This window comes from Vicugna pacos, chromosome 27 (assembly GCF_048564905.1).
Source record: "Vicugna pacos chromosome 27, VicPac4, whole genome shotgun sequence".
In the NCBI taxonomy this organism is placed as follows: domain Eukaryota; kingdom Metazoa; phylum Chordata; class Mammalia; order Artiodactyla; family Camelidae; genus Vicugna; species Vicugna pacos.
This window is the reverse complement of record NC_133013.1, coordinates 3,298,921-3,311,193: the sequence shown is the minus strand read 5'-3', so window position 1 is coordinate 3,311,193 and position 12,273 is coordinate 3,298,921.

The window sequence follows — 12,273 nt, the reverse complement described above, 5'->3', positions numbered from 1 at the left end:
GTTGCAGAACAGAGAATAACATTTGTCTTGTTGGAGGTTTTACAGGGGCACCATGACCTGACCCACATGGACAGCTGCAAGAACAAAGGGTTCTAACACCAAGAAGTTTGCAACAAGCAACCACACCCCCTCCTTTTTAGTATAAAAGGAACCTGAATTCTGACATGGGGAAGATGGTTCTCCAAGACATTAGTCCCCCATCTTCTCCATCTGCTGGCTTTCTGAATAAAGTCATTATTCCTTGCCCCAACATTTCATCTCCCAATTTACTGGCCTATAGTGTGGTGAGCAGAACAAGTTTGGACTCGATAACAAGAACAGAACCTGGACTTTTAAAGCAGGGGACCATTGCTTTGAAGTTCATTCAGAAGGCAAAGTATGAACCCAGCTGATAAAGAGCTGTCTTCACCTCTGCAGCTTTCAGACCTTTTAATTCATAAAGAGAGTTAGTTCTAACATTCATGAAGAAAATGAATTAAATTCCACGCTTGGTAGGTTGGACACAAAGATGTTCTAATTAAGTGTATTTCTAATAACATTACACCCTCAGCCAAAAATACCTTCTCATCTGAAGCCAACATTTACAGTGGGGGGGGATTTAGAAAACAAAAATGGCTCTGGGAATTCTGGAAGAATCCAGGAAAGTAGCTGGAAGCTTTGACATCCCAATGACACAGCCATTTGTCACGGACTCCCAGGGAACACCCGCTGGCACCCTAAATGTATAACTCATGTGCGCCTTGATTCCATTTCCCTGAAAACCTCTGACTTTCCCAGGAACAATTTCTCTTCATAAAAATAAATTGAACTTGACATCCTCCAAGTAAGAACAACACGATGTTCTGTGCCAGTGTGAGAAGCAGTTCCGGAGAAGTCCGTGGTCTAATAGAGCTTTGGACACGGAAGAGCCATCATTCGGACATTTACAAATGAAGTGCAGGGCCGTCCAAGGCTGAGCCGTTACCACTCACGCACGAAGAGAAAAGCCTCGCTTCATTTTCCCCAGTTTGTTTCTATTTGATGTATTATGGCATCACGGTACCAAGATTTAGCCCAGGGAATTTAGTGCAAAATGTATTTTAGTGACAAACGTGAAGAGTTGTATAGGGATTGAGTATAATAAGTCAAAGCAGGTTGGCGATTAATCCGGCTTAGCAGTTCAGCAATGTAAACGTCTGGTGTTTGTCTTTTAAAGAGTTTTAATTCCCCAAGGAGTCTCAATGTCTCATCTTTCATTTTTTCACAAAAAAAATCAGGGAGGGTTTATTAGGTTTGTTTACTTATTTAATTTCTTTTTTAATGGGGGTACTGGGGATGGAACCCAGGACCTCACACATGCTAAGCACGCGCTCTACCACTGAGCTCTACCCTCCCGTCATCATCTTCCATTTTTATTTGAGGCGATAAAATCCTATTTGCTTGAAATGGCTTAGATCCAGAAAGGTCGGACAGATCAGTCCGGGTGCCTCCACTGGCCACCCCTGCCCTGCTGAGCACATCCACACCGGCTGCCATCGCCCTTCCCGGTCCTGGGCGGAGGTTCCTTGGCTGTGTCTCAAGCGCTCTTAGCAGTGCTTTCACACTTACTAAAGGTCTGTCTTCCAACTACACGTATTATTTCCTAAGCGTCTACAAATCTTCAATAGACTAATAAAATATAAAATAGTTCAAAAGTATCCTTGAGTTATGGTGAAGTTTTTTTTCTTTTTATGTGCAATCTTTCAAATGAAAGCTACTAAAAGTACGCTTTTGATATGTGCTCTAATTTCTGAAACGTTTAACTTGGAAGTGCCCTGGCACCTGCTTTGAAACACAAGCACTATCTATAACAGGACCCTTAAATCATTTTTACAGTTTCTTCCTGAACATCGTAGTCATGGGCCACTTTTGCTCGTGACTTTATAACAAGTGAATTATTATGCTCACAGCACTGAGGTCTTGGTCATGAAGAGCCTACAACCCAGCAGTCCTCATGGCAGGCCTGCGAGGCTTGAATGAGGACTGAGACCCTAGTCAGCATCAGGGGCTGTATCTTGAAGCATCTTTAGAATCCACACGCGTCGGCTGCATCACGTACACTCGCGGGTCACCCAGGCTTTCCCTCTGCTGTTGGCATCCCTGAATTCCTTGAAGAGGGCTACCTGAGGGCTCTTAGCTGATCGCAAGAGGGCCTGGGGGTGAGCCTGCACCTTAACACTTGCAGTATCGTCTTCACCTGGCGCAGAATTCAGAGCAAGGCAAAGTTCCAACACCTCCTACCTTGATGTGCAGAGAACCACCTGTTTGGTTTGTTGGAGTTTTAAGACTTAACAATGCCTGGATGACAGGCATGGTTACAGCATCAAGCATGAGATGTTTTGACAGAAGGGACTTTTCAGAATGGGAGGCTCTCCCTGCAGTGTGACTTGGGTGGTTATGATGGTTAGGTTTTTTTTTTTTAAATGATGGTTAGTTTTATGTGTCTGCTTGATTGGGCTAAGGGGTGCCCATAGAGCTGATAAAACATGGTTTCTGAGTGTGTCTGTGAGAAGTCAGCACCTGAGTTGGCAGGCTGAGTAAAGGAGATGGTCCTCACCAGTGCAGGTGGGCATCGCCCAACCTGCCGGGGGCCCAGACAGAACAGAAAAGCGGAGGGAGGAAGGAGGGAGTTGCTTTCTCCATTTGAGCCGGGATCCTCTCCTGCCTTTAGACATCAGACTCCCAGTTCTCAGGTCCTCAGACTCCGCTTGGAGCCTCATTCGCCCTTCTTGAGTCTCTGATACACAGACAGCAGATCACGGGACTTCTCAGCCTCCACAGTGGTTTTGAGACAGGAGGGAAGGGGGCAGGGCACAACAATTAAAAGAAAGACACAGCAATTAGCACCAAGATGGTGGGAGATCCATCTCCCAGTGAGGCTGGAGCTTCAATAGACGCTCATTGAAATATACTAGCTGCTAAATGGCCCTCGCACAGGCACCATGAAAGTGCCAAGGCTGACTATAAAAGGTCGAAAAGTGGGCAATGGCCCACTGGGAATCCCCATCCCTTCCCCCAAGTAGCTGGAATAATCCTCGCACTCGTTAGCATATGGAGTTACCGAGCTCATAAAAGCTACCAACCCCGCACCTCGTGGCCACTCTGGCCTTCTGAGACAGCCCACACTTGGTCTATGGAGTGTGCATCTCTCTGAATAAAGAATAAATTCAGTTTTACTCAACTATGACTCACTCTTGAATTCTTTCCTGTGTGAAAGTAAGGAGCCTCACTTGGCAGGGTGCGTCCCAGGGACGCAACCAAGACCTGGGACACGGCCATCCTCTCGCCCCACATTTTCCTCTATTAGTTTGAGCCAACCCTCCATAATGCATCTCTTCCTGTTGTTAAACATGGTGGAAGAAGACAGTCTAGAGGCAACGGAACTGCATTCAACCCCTCATGAAGCAGACAATCTCCTTTCGGAGAATGGCAAAATGAGGCAAAAAGCAGGAAGATTTTCTAGGATAAAGAATAAAGAACACAGAAGAGACAAATACAAAATATCTGATTGGCTGTGGCCACAGAGTCACCCTCACTGGGGGAGAGAAGGCCCAGAGCGGGCTTGCTGTTTGGGGAGAGGCTGATTGGATAGAAAGTGTGTCTGATTCGGAGGAGCATTTACACGGTCACAAAAGAGATCTGTTTGGTTTGCCCATGTGGCACCTCGGGCACAACCCTGTGCGTCTTGGGCCTAGAAAGTTATTTCATCACTGTATCTCTAGATAGCCCACTGGCTCTGTTTCTCTGGGGAACCCTGACTAATAAAGGGGAGGGCTCCCTAAAGCACCAGGAGGATGCTGGAAACAGAAGTCTGTGTCTGAAGAAATTGGAATCCAAGCCACAGGAAAAAAGGAGGGAAGGAAGGGAAGAAGGACAAAGGGGACTTTCCCAGGCCTCTTCTTCGAGCCCCAGAGCTGCCAGCCCCTCCCAGTGGGTGCCTGCTGGGGGGAAAGACTGGGGAGCTGGGGGACCCCTCCCTCCACCCTCCCCAACCCCTCCCCAGCACCTCCCTATAGAGAGGCAGGTTCCCCAGACGTCCCGACCCGCTTTCGCTGTCACACGTGGGCCAGCTACTTGGGTGGAGCGGGTTCTTAGCAGGACTGTGCGTTGAATCCTGATGTACTGCAGGAGTTTAAATATACCTAAGCGTTGTTTTTCCGTTAGTATAAAACCGCTTTTTCAGTGTTTACTCTGAAACCTTTCATATAGAGGGCTACAAACTGCATTACAATTTTACCTCCAGCAGAGAGGTCCACCCACTTAGAAGCTGTTCTGACCACAGTCCCACTTCCGAATTCTCTTCCTGGGTTTCTTTTCAATTAATTTTTTGCGGGGTAATTAGGTTTCTTTATCTGTTTATTTAATGGAGGCACTGGGGATTGAATCTGGGACCTTTTGCATGCTAGGCATGCGCTCTACCCCTGAGCTACCCCTCCCCCTCTGTCTTCGGTTTTGACTCCCAGCTCTCAGCTTGCTTCCCAGCAGGTCTAGCCGCTTTCTCTCTCTCTCATCTTACTGGGAGGAAGCCCCACCGGCCTCCTGAGAGAGTCCCCGTGGCCACGTCTTACAGACTGGGAAATGGAACAGGAGCCACGGTGCGCAAGGGCCCGAGGGTCCGGCTGGGGGGTCCAGCTCCAGGGTGGACCCCCTCTCCCCCTCTCTCCCAGCTCCGGGTGGACCCCTCTTCCCCAGATGAGTCATCTAAGCTGTCACCTCATCAGTCTGTCCCCATTTAGGGCCCTGGGAGCTCGGTCTGGGAGGAGAGGGGTCCTGGTCGAGGCTTACTGCACCCTCTGCCAGTGTCCTCTGCGTCTGAGGATGGAAGTGGGGCAAGTAAGCGGGGGTCTGTCTCCCTTTTAAAAGCAAAGTAACACCACTAGCCCAGAAAACACGCTGCTGAGTGGTAGTTTCATTTTTTCTCTGGGGGTGCATTCCTGGCGAGGGCCCAGGGGAGGACGCGGGAGAAAGGTGGCAGCCGACAGCTGTCAGAGGGGACGCGTCCGCCAGCCCCTGGGCACCAGGGGTGGCAGCTGCTGGAAGGCATTTAGGGAAACCGTGCCCGGGTGTCTGAGGAGCAGGCTCTCCGTCATGCTGCCTAGACGCCCTGCTTGTCTGGGCTGCGGAGGGACTCCATGCAGGGAGGTTTAGTGGCTCTGCTCCTGGCTTTGGGGGGGGGTGTTCTGGTGCGTCCCCCACCTCCCCAGCCCACACCCTGTGAAACAGAGAAACATCTCTGAGGAGAGGAGAACCCCCTGGAGGTTCCTGGGTCCTAGGCCATATACATACTCTAAGGACGGGCCTCTGAATTTTTCTTTCCTGAACAAATTATTTATTTTTTAAAATTCTGGTAAAATGAGTGAGGGAAAAGTATAGCTCAGTGGTGGAGTGCATGCCTACCATGCGCAAGGTCCTGGATTCAATCCCCGGTGCCTCCATTAAAATAAGTACACAAGCAAATGCTTAAATACATAAATAAACCTAATTACCCCCCAAAAATTAAAAAAAAATTTAAACTAAAAAATTTATTTTTAATTCTGGTAAAATACCCATAGTATAAAATTTATCATTAAGTGTCAGTTCAGTGATATCAAATACACACACAGTGTTTCTCAACTGTCACCGCCATCCATCCACAGAACTCATCTTCCCAAACTGAAACTCCATACCCATTAAACACCCACCTCCCCATCCCCCATCCCCCATCCCCCCAGCGCCCGGCAGCCACCATCCGCTTCCCGCCTCTCTGACGTCAGCTGCTCCAGGTGCCTCACAGAGATGGGGTCATACAGGATTTGTCCTGTGAGCGGCTTATTTCCCTTAGTGCAATGTCCTCCACGCTCTCTGCGGTGTAGCCTGTGTCAGGACTCCCTTTAAGGCTGAATAGTGTCTCGTTGCACGGAGAGACCGCATTGGGTATCCAGGCATCTGCTGATGGGCATTTGAGTTGTTTCCATCTTTCGGTTACTGTGAGTAACGCTGCTACGAACACTGCTGTACAAATGCCTCCCTCTGTCCCTGCTTTCCATCCTTTTGCGTATAGATCCAGAAGTGGAATTACTTGGTCATGCGGTAATTCTACTTGAAATTTTTTAAGGATAGCCACCCCTGAATACGTCTGCTTTCAAATCAGATTTGGTGGACGAACGTGCTTCCGTCCTTCATCCGCTCCCCACGTTTTCAACTGGACTCACTGAGTGTGTTCTACCCGCGACAAGGAACCAGGCTTTGGAAAGCTAGTTAATTAGAGACGCTGAGCGAGGCTGGCTGCATCAACCCTCAAGATCCGTCCTTTCCAGGAAGGCATTTTGCTAAGGGCACCACATTGAAAGTACTTAATTATGCTATGAAAGTAAATGCTGCCAGTTAAACAGCACAGAGGTTTGAGTCCAAGTTCTTTAGATTTATAGCTTCTTCCTAATTTGAGAAAAAGTGTTTATTTAATTTAATTTTCATTTTTCATTTCATTTCATTTTATATCTTTCTTTTTGTTGTTTTTTTGGTCAGCCCCAAATTGACAGAGCTAAGAGGTGGCCAACTCATGGGATGTGCACCGCCTTGAACGGCCTGCGTGGTGGTTGGTCAGTGTGAACTTCAAGTTACTGAAGAGAAACCATAACCCACAGCGCCCCCGGAAGGTGGGGGAAGCTCTTTGAAAGCCCTTTATAGCACAGACCACTGTTAGGTGATCTTCACAGACATCCCGTGGAGGAGGGGGTAAGATATTTCCTCCCGCAAATTTTAAATTTTAAAGACTTTTTTTTTTTTAACAAAAAGAGCATTTCAAACATTCACAAAAGTAGAATAGCATTGTTACCGAGTCCAAACTCGTTCTGCTCACAGCACGACAGGCCCACAGATCAGGAGACGAGGTGTTGGGGCAAGGAATACCGACTTTATTCAGAAAGCTGGCAGAGCGAGAGAATGGCAGGCTAATGTCTTGGAGAACTATCTTACTCAAGTCAGAATTCAGGCTCCTTTTATACTAAAAAGGGGAGGGGGTGTGGTTGCTTATTGCAAACTTCTCCATGTAGGAATTCTTTGTTCCTGCAGCTGTCCACATGGGTCTGGTCATGGTGCCCCTGTAAAACCTCCAACAAAACAAATGTTATTTTCTATTCTGCAACTTGTCATCTTTATATAAGTGCAAAAGTGTTAATATCCTTAAAGGTCACAGCCCTGAGAATAGGCTCCCCTGTCTATTTCAGGCTAAAGGCAACACTGTTTTACAAAAGGTACAGAGCCAGCAAGACTGAGCCTAGAAAACAGGGCACAGGGTTAAAGCCAAAGGAACAGATCTAATGTGGAGTCAGATTTGTTCTTTTCTGTTACAGTATTGGCATCCTGTTGTTTCACCAAGAAATAATTGCAGTGTGCATCTCTCATTGAAAAGAACATGATTTTTTGTTTGTTGTTTTTCCCCATGTAGCTGCCTTGCTCAATGAAATTAACAACAGTTCCTGAATATTTTCTTATGTGCATCCTATAATAAAAAATGCTTATGCCTTAGGAATGCCTTTCACCATTGGATCATTCTAGTGCAAATCTAAACACGACCCACATGTGACACTGGGTTGTTGTGTCTCTAAAGTCACTGTCAGGAAGGGGGAAATCCCCCGACCCCCCTGAGTTCTTTTGGCTGGACTAATACACAAAACAGATTAACAGGAGAAAAAGAAATACATTTTAATTCATATGCATGGAGGTCCCATAGAAATGGACCCAAGTGGCCAAAGCTTCTATACTTTTTAGACAAAGAAATAATAAATTTCTGAGGAATTGACAGAACAAAGAAACTTAGGGGCTTTTTGGAGTGCCCAATTAGTGAGGAATATAAACAGATTAAAGAAGTAACAAGATTTGCTTGTTATATAGGCTTCTTGGCTGGAAATCACTCTCTTTGGTGATAAAGTTGTCTTTCTACCTCCGGTGCACTGAGAGCATCTTTCACATGAGAGATTTATTTTCTGCTTTCAGAGAGACAGAGAGGAGGGTCTCAGTGTCCCTCTTGTGTTGGTCATTTCTTTAGTAACTTTAATTCAAAATAATCAATATGCCATTGAGGCATATTTGGGGAGCAGCCTAACCTGGGCTCCAACATGACTCTCTCTCTTTTTTTTAATATATTTTAATTTTAGAACAGTTTTAGATTAACAGAAAAATTGGTAATAAGAGTGCAGAGAATTCCTGTATGCGCCTGTTCATGGTCCCACTTTTATTAACATCTTACATCAATGTGGCACACCTGTTGTAATTAGTGAGCCAATAGTGATATATGTACTCCTCAGGGTTCTCCAGAGAAATAGGGCCAATGAGATGTCTATCTTTATTTGTTTTTTTAATTGAAGTATAATTGCTCTACAATATTATATAAGTTACAGGTGTACACTATAGTGATTCATACTTTTTAAAAGTTATACTCCATTTATAGTTATAAAATATTGGCTATATTCTCTGTGTTGTACCATATATCCTTGTAGCTTATTTTATACATAATAGTTTGTATCTCTTTATCCCCTACCCCTCTAATACCCATCCCCCCACCCCCTCTCCGCTGGTAACCACTAGATTGTTCTCTATATCTGTGAGTCTGCTTCTTTTTTGTTATACTCACTAGTTTGTTGTATTTTTTACATTTAAGTGTTGTATTTCACATATAAGTTATATCATACAATATTTGTCTTTCTCTGCCTGACTTATTTCACTCAGCATAATACCCTCCAAGTCCATCAATGGTATTGTAAGTGGCAACATTTCAGTCTTTCATTCTTTTTTATGACTGAGTAGTATTCCATTGTGTGTGTGTGTGTGTGTGTGTGTGTGTGTGTGTGTGTGTGTACTACATCTTCTTTATCTATTCATCTGTTAATGGACATATAAGTTGCTACCGTATCTTGGCAATTGTAAATGATGCCACTAGGAACATGGTGGGGCATGTATGTTTTCAAATTAGTGTTTTTCTTTCTTTCAGATATATATCCAGGAGTGGAACTGCTGGGTCATTTGGTAGTTCTATTTTTAGGTTTTTGGGGAACCTCCATACTATTTTCCACAGTGGCTGCACCAATTTACTTTCCCACCAACAGTGTAGGAAGGTTCCCTTTCATCCACATCCTTGTCAATGTTTGTTAATTGTGGTCTTTTTGATGATGACCATTCTGACAGGTGTGAGTTGATACCTTGTTGTGGTTGTGATTTGCATTTCCTTGTTGATTAGCGATGTTAAGCATCTTTTTATTTCTTGTCTGTTTGGTAGGGAAGTGCTTTCTCCAAGCCCTAGATGGAAACTCTTTCTCAAATTTTCCAGGATACATAATTAGCATCAAAATTAAAAGACCCTCTTGTTTCCTCTTTGCAATATGACATGGAAATAACAGTCAAGAGTGGAATCACAGCTTCAGAAAGAGCTGAAAAAAATTGCTTTCCTTAAACAGAAGTTCACGAACTCCTCCTTCTTCAAAGAGTAGCGAGAAGTATCACTATTTGTGTTTGTGTCAGGGATAATTGGAGAAGTTCCAGCTGCCATAGCAAAGCACCACAGATTGGGTGCCTCAAGCAACAGAAATGCACAACCTAATAGTCCCGGAGGCTGGGCGTCCATGTTGGCAAGGTCGACTTGGGGGGCCTCTTTCCTTGGTTTGTAGATGGCTGTCTCCTCCCTGTGTCTTCACACGGTCTTCCCTCTGTGCCTGTCTGTGTCCTTTATCTCCTCTTCTAAGGACACCAGTCAGATTGGATCAGGGAAGAGCGAGTGCTTAGCATGCACAAGGTCCTGGGTCCAATCCCCAGTCCCTCCATTAAAAATAAATACATAAATAAACCTAATTATCTATCCCCCCCAAAGGAATCATGTTACAAATAGATCTAAAATTGTATTTGTATTTAAGTATTTGATTATGTTGCATGTTGTTACACTGTTATTTCCTTCATGTACCATGTTCTTTCTCCCATATTTTACTTTCTTCTTGAATTGACACTTCTGCATGTAGGTAGGTCCAGCCTCCTCCTCTTCTATGCCTGTCTCATTCTACTGTAATTAACGTGGTCTGGCCCACTAAGAACCTAAAAATCAGAGATTAGGCTTTAGAATGGAGGAAGGAGGTTATACTAAGTTTGACATCTGAAAGCTTTATACTTGTAGCGACCTCAGTGAATTTAATCACTGCTTTAAAGACCCCGTCTCCAAGTACAAGCACACGCTGAGGGATTGGTGTTTGGGACATACACATTTTGGGAGATCACAGTTCAGCCCATAATATGTAATGTTGTGTATTTTTTGAAAGTTCTGCCTTCAAATATGTGCGAGTTCATTGGGTTGCATTGTAAAGTTTATTCCCTATTGTACAGGTCTTTTTCCTCTATCTCATGGGCCCTGGTGTCTGAGAAACACAGGCTGGGTGATTCACTGATAGGATGTCCTGCTTTGCCCTCCTTCTCCTTGGGATGGGGTGGAGATTGCAGGATGTGGAAGCCAGCGAAGAAGGGTAGGAGCAGATTATGAGATGACTCTTTGCACTTCCGATTCTCCTTCATTTGATTGCTGTTTGTTTGCCTTTGGTTTTCAGTAGCATCCAGATTGTGGCAGCTCCCTGACGTTGTAGGACTGAGGTCCCAATTCCTTGCTCATCACTGGCCTGGGACACTCTTAACCTCTACAGGGTGGTCTCAGGTCCTTGGCCCCCTGCTCCCTGCAGCTCAGCAACCCAAAACCTCTTCTCATAAATCCCCTGTCTGGTTTTCCCTTCTGCTTTTCAAGGCACATGTAATTAGACCAGGCCCAAATGGGCGGTCTCCCTTTTGACAAATTCAGAATCAATGAATTAGTCACTTTAATTATGTCTGCACAATCCTCCTTGCCGTGCAGCTCTTCCATCATGGTCACCATCCCAGTGATTCTGGCAAAAGCCCTGGGGCCATATTAGATTCTGCTCAGCACAGGCCCAGACCCAGCAAGGTGACCAGTAAACCTGCATTTGATCAGTAGAGATGCCAATTATTTGTGTCCAGTGGACATGATCATACCAAAGGCTTGAGTGTTTGTTTGTCTGTTTTTGCCTCATTTGAGCCGGATTTGTCCCTAACTTGGCAAAGGTACTTCAGCGGCACTTGGCCTCCTTCCCTCCTAGGTGATGGCCTGGGCTTTGTTCTATGGACTCTTTGAATCGCTCTGCCGCCCTGCTGGGCCCTTTGCTGCTGGGCAGACAGAGCTCTGACACACATGTGGTCTATATTTGCATGGAGTCCTGGCTTTAGCTGTTTGACAGGGCAATTCAGTTTTCCAGGAGGCCTGGACCTGCAGCTTCTAAGGCTTTCTGTTCCCTCTTTTTCTTACCATAAACCCCCGACTGATTGGGCTCACCTGTCGCTCTGCCTTTTGAACAAAAAGGTGTAGAATTTCACCTCCTTGCATGACCTTTTGTCATTAAAAGTTTGCACAGTGACTGGCATCTTTAAAAAGAGCTTGGTGGAATGCACGCTGCCAGGTGTGGGAGTTTTTGGAGCAGACAGGGATGGAGAAGTTGAGCAGAGGGAAAATGACACCCATCGCACAGTGGTGACCTCCAGGTCCGTCCCTCCGGGCAGAGAGGGCAGGGCTGGGCCAAGGTTTGGACTACTGTTATGGAACTTTCTGACCATGGGCAATGTCAGACCTCACTGAGACAGAGCTTTCCTTACCTGCAAAGCCGGGGGTACCACCTGCTTCCCCGCGTTTGCAGGTAGCCCTATCTCAGGTCCAAAGCAGACCCCGTGACATGGCAGGTAAGTAGTCTTGCTCCCTCATCTAGGGGTAGGTTGTGGTGACTTAACCATCCCCCTAGCCCACCCCAGCATGGCCTTTGTCACCACTCAGGCCACAGATCCGGAGTGTCCAGCCTGAGCCTTTGAGACTAGTCTTCCCTGACCCTGCCATGGGGGTCCACTCTGGCGTGGCCCTGGTACCCCAGGGCAGGCAGGATCTACAGTTCTGATGCCAGGAGGGTGGGCCCGGGATGCTCCCCACACCACCATGAAATTCTCCATCACCACCTGAATGTCTTTCAATTCTGCTCAATTCTGACACCATCAGAGATAGTAGAGACAGAATCAGATCCCACAGGTTAAAGTCTACAGGACTGCCCCACCTCAGGTGACAACTGCCAGTCCAGGTTGTCGCTTGTGCTTCTGACTCACTGGCTATAAATCAGAGGTTCCCATGACCCCTTCCTTCGGTTTGATTGATTTGCTAGACTGGCTCACAGAGCTCAGAGAAACATTTTA